The 14,245-nt window shown below is 48.5% G+C and overlaps 1 long non-coding RNA gene across 1 annotated transcript; it reads left to right on the top strand.

Annotated features, from left to right (window-relative positions):
• Nucleotides 1–1,704: 1,704 nt before the first annotated feature.
• Nucleotides 1,705–8,243, top strand: LOC129394556 (uncharacterized). The gene is made up of 2 exons (XR_008621842.1): nt 1,705–2,083; nt 2,431–8,243. It is a non-coding gene; the product is annotated as an uncharacterized LOC129394556 (long non-coding RNA).
• Nucleotides 8,244–14,245: the final 6,002 nt, after the last annotated feature.

Genomic DNA, 14,245 nt, shown 5'->3' with positions numbered 1-14,245 from the left:
AAAAGATGCAGTCAAACATTTCCTTGAATTATTATTAATAATAGTGTTTACACTGTGAGTCTCTCTTAGTAGAGGTACTAAAATGCTCCACTGACAAGCACAAGCTCCAAATTACCCCTCTTCACATCCCCCCAGATCTAAAGGGGTTGAGCAAGGGGAAGAGAGCATCTTAGTTTTCCGGGAGAAAAAAATCAAAGTGCAGTGACATTGAAAACTCCCTGGATGCTGCCCCTGGAATAGGAAAAACAGGAAGAGCTGCTGGGGTCCGACCCAGACCCTCAAACCCCTCCCCATCAAGGCCCCTCCCAGCAGGTGCCCAGCCGCACCTTTACCAGCTTTTCCAGTCGCCTGCAAGGGCTGAGGCAGGTGACACCCTCAGGGGACCCCTGGGGCCAGCAGGGCCATCAGTGTCCTCTAGCTGGGGGGTGTCCCTGCAACAAGGGCAGTGAAGCGTTTGGAGGAGGCCATCATGTCCACTCTGGTCTTTGTCTCCCTTGGAGCAGCATCCGAATGTGTCCTGAGGACAATCAGGGATGCAGATACTGCCCGCCTTGTGGAATGGCCTGTGCAACCCGGGGGCACAAGCCAGGCTCCTGGTCGTCCCTACCTCTCTGTCCCAGCACCACTGACAGGCTGAATCACACCTTTGATTCCAAGCAAGTCCCCTGTCCTCAACACCTTAGAGAAGAGGTGGCCAGTGGGGTTGGGGACAGACCAGGAGGGGCGTGGCTGTGGCGGGAATGTTGGCTTTCATGGAAAAATTGCACTGTGCCAATTTCCTGAGACTATAAAACCCACGGAGTGAGACTTCAGGTTTGGCACCTGCTCCAGAACCTTCTTGATGAAAAAAAGGTTGTCTTCATTAAGAGCATTAATATTCATGCCGCATGGTAATTTTGACACAGAAAAGGTCTCTGTAACCTTTTCTTGTGTGAGAATTTTTTACTTCTCAAGGAAATTACAGTCCAGCAATGACTTAATTAATGCTGGGTTTCTTGGGCAGGTTTTGAAGAGCTGTCAGTTTGGGCTTGCAGAAACTGTCAACCAGGGAGCAGCCGGCTGGGGGCGAGGGGGGAGCAGTACCCCACGCCGGACCGGGCACCCAGCACCTTCCCATATTCGTTTTAATTTAGCAGCCTGTTTTCCCTAATGCTGGGTAATTTATTATTGGGACAGAGGGTGCAGCTTGAATCAATAATCCATTTTTCACCCAAAATCTTTATTCTTTTTATCGCATGGTCTCATTCCCAAGCCATTTGGCTTTGGGAAATTTGGCCCAGGAATGATGAGGTGAGTGGCCAGCACCCATAAGCGGCCAGCCAGCATCTGCTGGCTCACTGGTGAAGCCCCCAGGAGTGCAGAAAACCCATCCTACTCTTTCCAAGAAAGCAACCATCACCACAGAAACAGTGCCAGGTGTGGCTCCTGTGTGATCTGCGGGGCTCATCCTCTTGCCTGCACCTTCACCAGTGATGGGCCCAGGGGCGCTCCCCAGCCTCCCTCTCCCTCCTCCCCTGGCTTGGCTCTTCCTCCTTCTGCGGCCTTCCTGGGTCCCAGTGTGGAGTTACATGCATTCATGGGACTGTCCAGGAGGAAGATGCCGCCTTAGGAAATAGCAGACCCCATCCAATGCCTCAGGGAGCTGGACAGCCATAAAGAGCAGAGCGGAGGGAACGCGGAGCACACCTCTGGGGGCTGCAAATCCACTGCGCACACGTCCACTTCTCTAGTGGAACTGGTCACGCTGCCATCTGCAGAGCTGCCCCCGGGTTTCTATTTCTAGAAACACTGCCAAGCGTTGGAGCCTTGTTCTGCAACATTCTCCAGGTTGAAATATGGAAGAGGAAGGCTTCCCAGAGCCTCTAAAAGCTGGAAGGCTTTGAGACAACAGGATTCTCCAATATCACAAGCAAAATGGAAGCTTCCAGAACGCCTAGGATCAGGGGCCTGTCTCCTCGCACACGGGTCAGGATGGAAAGACGTTTGCTGCTTCAAGAGCCCCAGGGGAGAAGAACAAGAGTAAAAGGTCAGGCTCCAGCTGCAGAGAATAAATCAGGAGTGTTTGCATCGCAGAAGCATATCGGTAAGTCCAGGCACATAATTCAGACAGCCTCTGACTTCCTCTCTGTCTCCCTGAACATAAACCAATGACTCCATCGGCCAAGAGGCTTCAATATTGGGTGGGGAGAGAAAAAAACAATATTGCAGCAATGTGTGCACAGCATTTTTTTCTGGATCAAACCGATGGAGAAGTGAGGGAGGCCCATGGGAGGAGCTGGCTGGGGTCGGGGATAGTGGCTTCCGGGCCTCCACCCACCATAGCCAGGATAGGAACCAAACTGCAGGCACCCTCTGGTTGACAATGGGCAGGCTCAACCGGCAGGGCTGGCCTTTGGAGTTGCTGATGCCACCTTGGACGCTGTTCCCCAGGCGTCGGGGACTGAGTGGAGTCATCCCAATTCGAGTGGAAATGCTGGCTCCCCGCGGCCCTGCTGCACACTTAAATTAACGTCTTTACAACTTGATGAAAACTCTTCCCAGGAGGAAGGTGAAGTCTCCCTGCCCCTCCACCTGTACTAAATTCTCTAGTAAACAAAATAAGCACAGCACAGAGAGTTGCGTGCACACTTATTGCTGCAGAGCAGCACCAGGCCCCAAAGGCCGTCTCCAAGGGCCGAGGATAAATAATGCACACTGCATTTCTAATATCGTTAGGTAACCAAATAAAATAAATATTTTACACTGCTGGGGCATAACAACGCAGGCAGACAGACCAAAGAGGCAGAGCTGGGAGCCAGAGAGAAGACATGGAAATGCCTGGCCCTCGGTGGAGGCAGGGAGGCCCTGCGAGACTCACTGGGCTCAGACACAAGAGTTGAGAGGGAAATGCTCCGTGGTGAAGAGTTTGTAAATAATACTATAAATATGCATAGCACACGATAGGAATCGGGAAATCTCTCCTACCCTCCAGAGAGAGATAATCAAGTCCCAGACATGTTTCTAAGGACCGTATTTATTGGCTTGTGACGGGCTACAGTAAATTTACGACCCTCTCCTCCAAAAACCAAACCTCTTCTTCCCCCACCTCCCATCCCCATCATTCCTTGGACATTTATTAAGAACCAGCCATGTGCAAGCAGCAGACTCACCAGAAGAAGCAATATCGGAGCTGAAAGGAATCCTGCAATTCTAATTCTTCCCCCTTGTTTTGCAGATGGCAAAATGGGGTTTTCAGCCAGTGAGGGTGCTGGGCTGGTGGGAGTGAGGCTGCTGGGCTGGCGGGAGTGAGGCTGCTGGGCTGGCGGGAGTGAGGCTGCTGGGCTGGCGGGAGTGAGGCTGCTGGGCTGGTGGTCCCTGGTGCAGGGCGTTTCCCACCACCTTACGCTGCCTCGAACTGTGAAGGAGATGTTGGAAATGGAGTTTCTGTCTCACTGGTCTGGCAATCATCTGAGAGCACGTGGATGCTAACTCTGGCAGTAACTGCTGAACATGCTCCATGCACACCGAGCCCCTGACTGGCATCTGGTGTTAACAGAGCAGCGTGAAGGAGAAGGAAGACAGTGGCTGGGAGGGCTTTGTGCTGGGAAAGGTGAGGCCCGAGGTTCCCTGGGGGCCAACTCAGATGGAACCACCTGCCCCCTCCCATGCATATGGGATCTCTCTGTGCAGCTGTGAATTCTGGGCTGGGGGAGCTCATTGTCCTGGGTGTCCCATCAACTCCCAGGCTAGGATGTGGCCTGGGCAGAGCCAACCTGGACTGTGCAAATAAGTCAACAAGAGACAGATGGAGCCACAGAGAGAGTCGGAAGAGAAGGAGGAAGGAATGGGGCAGCTGCTGTGTCCACGCAGTGGGGTCCACACGGGGTCATGGTGGACCCCGTTTCCTACTAACAGACCCTGGTTGTGTTCCGATATCGGGCACAGATGTCTTGATACCAGGTTAGGTGAGCCCTTTCCTCCAGTCCCAAGGAGTGAATTAGAGCTAGTTTATTTGAAATGAGGTAATCTTTGTCAATGACTGATCTAGCACCAGGCACGTGACCCAGTTCTGAAAGATTTCCTTACCCGATAAAATGACAGGGCTCTGAAGGACCCACCCCTTCTCCGTGTCCCATCTTCCAGGAGGGTGTGATGTCTGGAACCACTGAGCCATTGTGTGGCCTGAGATGATGATCACAAGGACACAAAGTAGGAAGCTAGTCACGGGGAACTCAGACGGTGCAGGGAACAGCAGTGGCCACCCCCACAGCTGTACCAGCTCCATGGCGTCTGAGCAGTTTTTCCCTATTGCCTAAGCCCCTCTTAGTCAGGTGCTGTGCCCCTCCCACCCTATCGTATCCCCTCACTGGGCAACTCCCCTGATTACTGGCAGAGCACCAGGGGACCAAGATGCTGTGATCTGGCTGGAGAAGGGAACGCGGGTGGCAGAGGGGGTTTGAGCTGGGAGCGCGTCACAGATCACGGAAAGAATACACAACAGTAGGGCAGAAGACATGCGACCGCTCCTGATGCAAAAGATCAAACCCACCACGTGGGCTCCAAGCACCCATAGAAACAAGAGGTCTAGCGAATGGGCGGCCCAGCAGCACTGGAGGCTGTGGGTGACTGGGTGGGGATGGCATTGCCAGGGTCCTGGTATAATGAATGGGTGGGGGGCCGGCTGGGACCCTCGACAAAGTTGATGCAGCACAGGCAGAAAGCTCGAAGGATGCAGGCTCTCCAGGCCAGAGGCTCTCCAGGCCAGAGGCCCACCGGGAGAGCGGAATACCCAGGGCAAAGTCTGGAAGACCCGCCCTTGGGGCTTGCGTGGAGGGCAGCACGGGAGAACAGTGTTAGAAAACACAGCCTTCCACTCCCCAACAGGAGACCCGCAGGGCTCAGCACAGGGCAGCTTCTGTAAGTTCTTCATTTTGTGGACTGTAGTTTTACTATTTGTCTAAGAGAAATGCAGAATACATCTGCTTCCAGAGCCATAGAGGCTGAGTCTGTTTCCCAAAACTGAAGTTCTTTCTCTGCTCCCTTAGAGACAACCCCGTCTTTCATTTGACAGGTTCCATGATTTTCCCTGGGCCGTGTGGCCTCAGCAGGCTAAGCTCACACTTATCCATAGACAAAAGCTCAGGGGCTGGAAAGGAAAAACCGGGGTAACTGCTGCTGCGGGTCCCCTCACCCTGCCTCAGCCAGGAGAGCAGGGAGTATCACAGGAAATGATCTTAATGCATTGCTTACATAACCCATTGCTGACAGAAATTTTTTCTGTTAACTACAATAATAATTCCCTGGCTATGTCATAACTATAGGGTTGTACTTCATAGCTGTGACATCTTAGCCTTGAATTATGATAATATCCTGTATGAAAATGCTATTTTTGTTTTCAAAACACTTCCTGATGTGTTCTCTTATTTTCATTTCAAAACATTTTTATAAGGACCCCGACAGGGTGAAAAGGCCACGCAGATGCCAGGAGGGCAGAGGTGGCCTCGGAAGGCTTTGCGGCTGGGTGGCCTCGGAAGGCTTTGCGGCTGGATGTCCTCAGGGCTCCTGACACCTGAGGCGGGCTCCCCTCTTGTTCCCAGGCCCATCCAGCCCCTGTGGCAGGTGGCAGGGGCTGGGGGTGCTCCAGTCCTAGAGTCCCAGTTGGGGATAGGCAGCCGAGGGCAGTCCCTTAACCTCCTTCGGATTCTGAGCCTCTGGGTATGGAGGCTAGAGGCTGCCTCCCAGGCACTGTCTTACAACCATTTCTGTTGAACAAAAGAACCTTGCAGAACCCAGAGCCAATCACTGGAAGGGTCAGAGCCTCCTAGGCATCTTCCTCTTTGCAGCTGGGGTGCCCAGGGCCCGGCTGGAGTGACAGGCTCCCTGCGGTGAGTGCTGGCCAGGCTTTCCTGGGCATCAGGGGCCTGCAGGGGAACTGGCACAGGGAGAGGCGGCCCAGGCTCCTCCCGCTTCGCTGCCCTCCTCCTCCCCTACCCTGCCTTGGAAAGTGGGTTTCCCTCGAGCCTGCACGCTGCCCCTCTGTTCTGCATGGAAGCTGTCACCTGTCTCCTGTAGGTGAATGATTCCCAAGTCTACTGTCCCAACCTCAGCTCTCTTCCCCAGCCTTTATCCGAGGCATCCTGACCATCTTTCCCCGGAGGTCTCTTCCAAATCCCATCCTCAATTGAACGGAAACCCGTCTCATGTTCACTCGGGAACCACTGGCTCCTCCACTGCACAGATTTGCAACCGATTCCCATGCCTCCTTTCTAGCCTGAAGCCCAGGACTCACCCGGGGCTCCCCTCTCTGCTCCACGCCATTCAGCAAGCTTCCACGGAGCGCCTGCACGCTGTGCTTGCCACGGAGTAAAACACAAGCAGGACATTTCAGCAAGCTTCCACGGAGCTTCCACAGAGCGCCTGCACGCTGTGCTTGCCACGGAGTAAATACAAGCAGGACATTTCAGCAAGCTTCCACGGAGCTTCCACAGAGCGCCTGCACGCTGTGCTCGACACCGAGTAAACACAAGAAGGACATTTCAGCAAGCTTCCACGGAGCTTCCACGGAGCACCTGCACGCTGTGCTCGACACCGAGTAAACACAAGAAGGACATTTCAGCAAGCTTCCACGGAGCTTCCACGGAGCACCTGCACGCTGTGCTCGACACCGAGTAAACACAAGAAGGACATTTCAGCAAGCTTCCACGGAGCTTCCACGGAGCGCCTGAACGCTGTGCTCACCAGGGAGTAAACACAAGCAGGACATTTCAGCAAGCTTCCACGGAGCTTCCACGGAGCACCTGCACGCTGTGCTCACCAGGGAGTAAACACAAGAAGGACATTTCAGCAAGCTTCCACGGAGCTTCCACGGAGCACCTGCACGCTGTGCTCACCAGGGAGTAAATACAAGCAGGACATTTCAGCAAGCTTCCACGGAGCTTCCACGGAGCACCTGCACGCTGTGCTCGACACCGAGTAAACACAAGCAGGACATTTCAGCAAGCTTCCACGGAGCTTCCACAGAGCACCTGCACGCTGTGCTCACCAGGGAGTAAACACAAGAAGGACATTTCAGCAAGCTTCCACGGAGCTTCCACGGAGCGCCTGCACGCTGTGCTCGACACCGAGTAAACACAAGCAGGACATTTCAGCAAGCTTCCACGGAGCTTCCACAGAGCACCTGCACGCTGTGCTCACCAGGGAGTAAACACAAGAAGGACATTTCAGCAAGCTTCCACGGAGCTTCCACGGAGCACCTGCACGCTGTGCTCACCAGGGAGTAAACACAAGAAGGACATTTCAGCAAGCTTCCACGGAGCTTCCACGGAGCGCCTGCACGCTGTGCTCGACACCGAGTAAACACAAGCAGGACATTTCAGCAAGCTTCCACGGAGCTTCCACGGAGCACCTGCACGCTGTGCTCACCAGGGAGTAAACACAAGAAGGACATTTCAGCAAGCTTCCACGGAGCTTCCACGGAGCGCCTGCACGCTGTGCTCGACACCGAATAACACAAGCAGGACATGGATCCTACAATTAGCAACAGTAGACGGGCCAGGTAATTGAACATTACAAACTGCTGGGACCCTGAGGAGCAGTAGGACTCCAACCTCTTGTTTTGTACATGAACAAGAGGAGGCCCCAAGAGATTAGAAGACTGCTCAAGGTCGCAAGCTAAAAATGGGCAGATGGGGCTGCGACCCCAGGTCTCCTTGGCCCCAGGATTGCTCTTCCTGCGGGGTCACAGCCTTTCCCTCTCCAGGCACCGGGTTGAGCAGGCGGGAACGGCAAAACACAGACAGAAACCTCTCATCAGGACCTCCAAGTTCTGCGGTTTTACCCCGTTTCATTGCAGAAATAAAACGAATACAAGCAAACATATTTGTTGGTTGGCCTATCAACATCCCAAGATTTCTGAGAGCTAAACACAGGACTTGGCACACACCTAAATTGTATCTGATATGGTTTGGCTGTGTCCCCACTCAAATCCTATCTTAATTGTAGCTCCCATAATTCCCACGTGTTGTGGGAGGGACCCGGTGGGAGGTAATTGAATCATGGGGGCGGTTCCCCCATACTGTTCTCGTGGTAGTGACTAAGTCTCACAAGAGCTGATGATTTTATAAAAGGTTTCCCCTTTCACTTGGCACTCATTTCTCTCTTCCCTGCAGCCATGTAAGACGTGCCTTTTACCTTCTGCCATGACTGTGAGGCCTCCCCTGCCACGTGGAACTGTGAGGCCATTAAACCTTTTTCTTTGTAAATTACCCAGTCTCGGGTATGTCTTTATCAGCAGCATGACGATGAACTAATGCAGTATCACACGTAAAGAAACAAAAAGCTTATCACTATCAAACAAAGTGTTTACCATAACAAAGTTTAAGGCTTGAACATGTATTCTTTAAGATAATGCAAAGAACATACACTCTGGTAATTTTAATTTCAGCCTGAAATGTCCTATATCCACACTGTTTCCTAATTTCCTGGGGGGGATATCCTATTTAATCTGCACCATGTTCACTCCTCTGTCTGTTCTCCGCTGGCTACCCGGCTGCGGGAATGTCTGATTTTTCACTTGCTGATTTAGAGGCTCGTATGACACATTCAACCTTTTAAATAAATCATTCATTTTTTTTTAAAGGTTGGCTATGTCATAGTGTGGTGATGCACCCAATTTTTAAAATAACTGTTTATTTGATGTCAGGTACATCAGACAGAAAAATAAATGTGACTTGGTAGAGCTTATTGCAAAAATTTGATCTTTTTGATTTGGATATACTTAGTCGGTTGCTCAACGAATTGAGACTATTTTTGGCTCAAGAGAAAGTGGGAAATTATGCAGCATGTGTCTTCCGGGGCCTCCGGACACTTCTCTCCACAGCTTTTCTCCCCTCTCTGAAGCCTTCACTTTCTCAGGTGCTCATGGTCATCCAGTATTTTCCCCTCATCTCTGTTATCAAAATTGGCTCTTAGGAAACGATTTCAAACCAGTCATGCACAATGCAGTGTAGTTGTTCCTGGGGTGCTTGGTGTCTTCCACAATGAGCAGGGCTGGAGCTGTGGCTTTTTATCTTTTCACCCCTACTGCCTGGGACTGTGCCTGGAACACAGTAGCTACTTAATATGTACTTATGAAATGAAGGAGTGTCTACGACCATTTGTATCTTAAGGCTTAACCTCTATAAAATGAAAACTCAAAAGTGTTTCATGAGGATACATGAGCAAGATTTGGGAAGAATACACTAAGCTCCAATATAATTAGGCAAATGAGAGGTAGAGTATGGGACATAAACCCACCCAGAGCCTGCTCCCTGGTGTCCTCTCTCCCACAGTCCACATGTGTTTACATGCTATAGGGCCCAGGTGCATGTCAGGGCTGCACTTTTATTCCAAGGCTTATAAATCTGGAACATATGTATCTACACATGTGCTGGCCTCACTTAATACATAGGCACCGTGATAAGGCCAATGTGACTCTTGGTATACAAAGCTTAAAATGGCACTGAGCATGAGTAGACTTTTAGAAATACTTTGCAAATTGGATGCATCTGAACATAAGAATGCCAATTATTGAACTCATATTAGTGACAGTAGCACATAGTAACATTTGTAGAGAACCATTGTATTATTACTGCTACTATTTCCATATATTACCATTCCTAGGAAGCCCTTTCCCACCACTGCGATATTAGGCCAGATCCTGGGCTAAGAAGAAATAGCACTATCATACGTTATTCTCACGCAGGACAATCTGACCATGATTTTTAACTTAGGGACTTTCCCCACCCATACATGGCTGTAGTCAGTGTGCCGGTGATATGGTTTAGATGTTTGTCCCCTCCAAATCTCATGTTGAAATGTGATCCCCAGTGTTGGAGGTGGGGGCTGGTGGGAGATGTTTGGGTCATGGGGGTGGGTCCCTTGTGAATGGGTTGGTGCTATCCCTTTAGTGATGAGTGAGTTCTCTCTTGCTCCCTCTCTTGACATATGACATGCCTGCTCCCCCTTCACCTTCCACCATGAGTAAAGCCTTCCTGAGGCCTCACCAGAAGCCAAGCAGATGCTGGTGCCATGCTTATACAGCCTGCAGAAGCCTGAGCCAAATACACGTCTTCTCTTTTTAAATTAAATAGCTTCTGGTATTTCTTTATAGCAATGCAAAATGGACTAAGACAGAAAATTGGTACTAGGGGTGGGGTGTTGCTATAAAGATATCTGAAAATGAGGAATTGGCTTTGGAACTGGTTAATGGGCAGAGGTTGAAAGAGTTTGGAAGGCTCAGAAGAAGACAGAAAGTTGAGTGAAAATTCGGAGCTTTTTAGAGACTGGTTAAGTGGTTGTGATGAAATGTTGATAGAAATATGGGCAGTGAAGGGCAGGTTGATGAGGTCTCAGATGGAAATAAGGAAATTATTGGGACTAGGAGTAAAGGTCACCCTTGTTATGTGGTTGCAAAGAACTTTGCTGCATTGTATTCATGCCCTAGGGAATTTATGGAAGATTGAACTTGAGTGATAATCTAGGGCACATGACAAAAGACGTTTCTAAGCAGTGAAGTGTTCAAGACATGGCATGGCTACTCCTAACAGCCTACAGTCAGATTTGGGAACGAAGGAATGACTTAAAGTTGGAACTTATAATTAAAAGAAAGCAGAGTGTGAAAATTTGGAAAATTTGCAGACCAGCCATGTGGTAAAGAAGAAAGGAATGTTTTCAGGCAAGAAATGTAAGGGTCTTGTGGAACAAACCTTTGCTAGAGATATTTGCATAACTGAAACGGAGCCAAGGGCTAATAGTCAAGACAATGGGAAAAAATGCCTCAAAGGCATTTCACAGATCTTGTAGGCACCTCCTCCCATCAAAGGCCAGAGGCCTAGGAGGAAAGAATGGTCTTGGGGGCCAGGCCCAGAGTGCCACTGCCATGCACTGCCTCAGGATGCTTCTCCTGCATTCAGGTCACTCTGGCTCCAGCCAGGGCTCAAAGAGCCCCAGATATAGCTCAGACCACCATTTCAGAGGACACAAGCCATAATCCTTAGTGGCTTCCACATGGTGTAAACCTTTAGGGGCACAGAACACAAGAGTGAAGGAGGCTTGGCAGCTTCCACCTAGATTTCAGAGAATGTATGGGAAAGCCTCAGTGCCCATGCAGAAATCTGCCCTCGGGGCAGAGCCCCCATAGAGAGCCTCTAATGGGGCAGTGCCAAGGGGAAATGTGGGGTTGGATCCCCCATACAGAGTCTCCACTGGGGCAGTACCCAGTGGAGCTGTGGGAATGGAACCCCATTCCCTGACCCCAGCATGATACAGCCACCAGAAGCTTGCAATCTCAGCATGGAAAAGCCACAGGCATGAAATGTCAACTCTTGAGAGCAGCCACATGAGCTGCACCCAGCAAAGCCACAGAAGTGGTGTTGCCCAAGGCTTTGGAAGCCTACCCCTTGCAGCAGTGTGCCCAGGATATGGGATATGGAGCCAAGGATTTTGTTGGAACTTTATGGTTTAATGTCTTCCCTGCTGGGCTTCAAACATGTATGAGGCCCATTGTCCCTTTCTTTTGGTGGCTGTCTGTCTTTTGGAATGGGAATGTTTACCTAATGCCTGTACCACCATTGTATCTTGGAAATAAATAACTTGTTTTTGATCTTATAGACTCATAGCTAGAAGGAACTAGGCTTGAGTATCAGATGAGACTTTGGACTTTGGACCTTCAAGTTGATGCTTGGAAGAAATTAGGACTTTGGAAGAATATTGGGAAAGGATGATTGTATTTTGCAATGTGAGAGGGACATGAGATTTGGGGGGTTGGGGTAGAATGATATAGTATGTATGTATGTTCCCTCCAAACCTCATGTTGAAACATAATCCCCAATGTTGGAGGTGACACTTGGGGGAGGTGTTTGGGTCATGAGGATGAATCGCTCATGAATGGCTTTGTGCCATCCCCTTGGTGATGAGTGAGTTCTCTCTTTTGCTCCCTCTCTTGACATGTGACATGCCTGCTCCCTCTTTGCCTTCCACCATGAGTAAAATCTTCCTGAGGCCTCACCAGAAGACAAGCAGATGTTGGTGCCATGCTTATGCAGCTCACAGAACCATGACCCAAATAAACCTATTTTCTTTATAAATTACCCAGCCTCTGGTATTCCTTTATAGCAATACAAAATGGACTAAGACAGCCACTGTCACAGCATCAAGCTCCATTAGCCAATGAATGGCCAGAAGCAAAAAGACCCATGTTTTCAGTTTTGGTCTTTTGTTTTGAGATAGAGACAAGTAGAAAATTGCAATAATCCTAAAAATCAACAAGATAAAGAGCAACAGCAATAGATGGGCAAGGAACATGAACTGTAAATTTGCCACATGGGAAACCTCCAAAGCCTAAAAGAAGAGACACATCAGTAACCAACAAACAGATAAATAGACATGAAGTGCATGACAATGATTGTCTATGAGGGGTAGGGAGGAAATGGAGATAAAATGAGATGAGCACAAAACAAACCAACCAAATTGGCCTCATATGGACCAATGACGATAATACACCATGAAATGAAGAAGATGACCAATAGAATCCTTTTGATCTGAGGTAAACAAATACACAACACTTTTTAAAAAATGAGAGGGGAGGGGTTTCTGGATATCTGTCTGGTGCATATTTTAAAGTAATTATATTTCCATAGAGCAGAAACAAAAATTAAATTAAAATTTAAGATGAAGCCACTTACAATAGCATCAAGGATACCAACTATCTAGAAATAATATAATATAAGACCTTTGCACTAGACACTATAAAACATTTTTGAGAGACAAAAAGTTTAAGATAAAAATAAATAAAAGAATGTACCATGTTCATGGATCAGAAGAGGCAATATATTAATGACATTAATTTTCCTCAAGTTAATGGATACATTAAATACAATCCCAATCAAACTCCTAGCTGCTTTCCTCCCACAGAAATTGACAAGCTGACTTCACACACACACACACACACACACACACACACACAGACACCAAGACAATCCTGAGACAGTGACAAGCTAGAGAACTTATACTACCTGATATTAATACTTTTTATGAAGCTATAGTAAATAAAACAATTTGGTATTTGGAGTGAGGTTGACAAACTTCCCAGTGGAACATGATAGAGAGCCAGGACAGGCTTACACATTTACCACCTGATTTATGATAAAGGTGATATTGTAGTGTGGTGAAGAAAGGATGATCTTTTCAATAAACATGCTAGGTCAATGGAATATCCATGTGAGGAAACAGGAAAACTGATGCCAATTCAAAAGTCAATTCCAGAGGGGTCATGGATCTATATGTGAAAGATAAAATAAAGCACGTTCAGAAGAACACACAGAAAATATCTTTGTGACATTTGAGATAGCAAAGACTTCTTAAACAATATAGTAACCATAAAAAAGCACTGGTCCTCAAAAAAGCATTAGCAATATGACTACATTAAAATTTAGGACTTTTATTTATCATAAGACACCATTAAGATATTAAAAAGGCAATCCTCAAAGTGAAAGAATGTGTCACAATACATATTTCCAACAAAGGGGTTAGTTGCAGACTACATAAATATAAATGTAAATAGAAATATATATATCCCAACATACACATCTCCACAAACCAATAAAAAACAAAAAGACAACTCAATAGAAACATATGTGAAAGAAATGAACAGACACTTCACAAAGTCAGAGCAGAATTTCTGAAATGTGATGGGAAGAGCTTGGTGAAACTCTTCCCCAGAAAGACATCTATTAGACTGATCAAAATTAGCAAAGGCAATCATTCAAATGCTGGAGATGAATCAATGAATTTACAACAAATTGAGAACCATTTACTCAACAAAATTTACGGAAACTTGGTAAGAGCAAGAGATGGGCATGGTGTTCAGGCTGTGAGCTGCACTCATTCCCCATCCACCTCCCTTTTGTGGGAGAGCTATTCCAGGAGGCTTAGCAGCCAAGTGGCAGTTCCCACTCCCCCAACTCCTTGGGGTGAAGATGTATTCTGGTGGATAAAGCAGTGGCTGAACACTGGCAGATCCCATTTTTTCACAGATTTGTGCTCCCAAAACCTGTACCATGTAGCTGGTGGAAGCCAGGCTCTGCCCCCATCCCACCACTCCCAGCGCCTAATCTGTAAGAAGGACCTGAGTCAGTCAGCGTTCATCCCCCAGTGAGCACTACTCTGTGCTATGGAAGATTAGTACTGGTGGGCCCAGCAGCTGAGTGGCAGCCCCCATATCCCCTAA

Source organism: Pan paniscus, chromosome 17, assembly GCF_029289425.2.
Source record: "Pan paniscus chromosome 17, NHGRI_mPanPan1-v2.0_pri, whole genome shotgun sequence".
NCBI classification, from domain to species: domain Eukaryota; kingdom Metazoa; phylum Chordata; class Mammalia; order Primates; family Hominidae; genus Pan; species Pan paniscus.
This window is presented reverse-complemented; position numbering and strand designations above follow the sequence as displayed.